Consider the following 521-nt stretch of genomic DNA (forward strand, 5'->3'; position numbering starts at 1 on the left):
AATGGGACCCAAAGACAGTTTTGCTTTAATTCTGGTGCCACCACTGGTTTCAGAGAAGGTACTGCTTGAGCTCTTTGCGCTCTGTCATTACAACCCAGGATTCCAGCAGTGAGGTCTCTCGGTTCTGAACACCCCTCATTGAGTGACGTTCAGAGCTTTCATTCTTGATTCCTCTGATACCAATTTTTATAATGGGACATCCTCTATCTAAATCTGCTACAGAAGAACAACCCTTATCTGTACACCAGCTGGATTTATGTTCAAAACTTATGGTTCATTCTCTATTAAGTTTTATGTTTTTGTTTGTTTGTTTGTTTGTTTGTTTTTTACCGCCTACAGCTCCTAATTTTCCTAGGTGGCCTCCCATCCAAGTACTAACCAGGCCCAACCCTGCTTAGCTTCCGAGATCAGACGAGATCAGGCACATTCAGGGAGGCATGGCCATAGAATCTATTAAGTTTTTACCCCAATGGACCTCAGATACAAAAGATAACTTAGAACTGCTGCGACCACTTTAGGAA

The 521-nt window shown here is 42.4% G+C and overlaps 1 pseudogene; it reads right to left on the minus strand.

The window, feature by feature from the left end:
- Positions 1-330: 330 nt before the first annotated feature.
- On the minus strand, positions 331-449 carry LOC111735279 (annotated as a pseudogene).
- Between the last annotated feature and the right edge of the window lie 72 nt (positions 450-521).

Source organism: Pteropus vampyrus, unplaced genomic scaffold (assembly GCF_000151845.1).
Source record: "Pteropus vampyrus isolate Shadow unplaced genomic scaffold, Pvam_2.0 Scaffold21633, whole genome shotgun sequence".
NCBI classification, from domain to species: domain Eukaryota; kingdom Metazoa; phylum Chordata; class Mammalia; order Chiroptera; family Pteropodidae; genus Pteropus; species Pteropus vampyrus.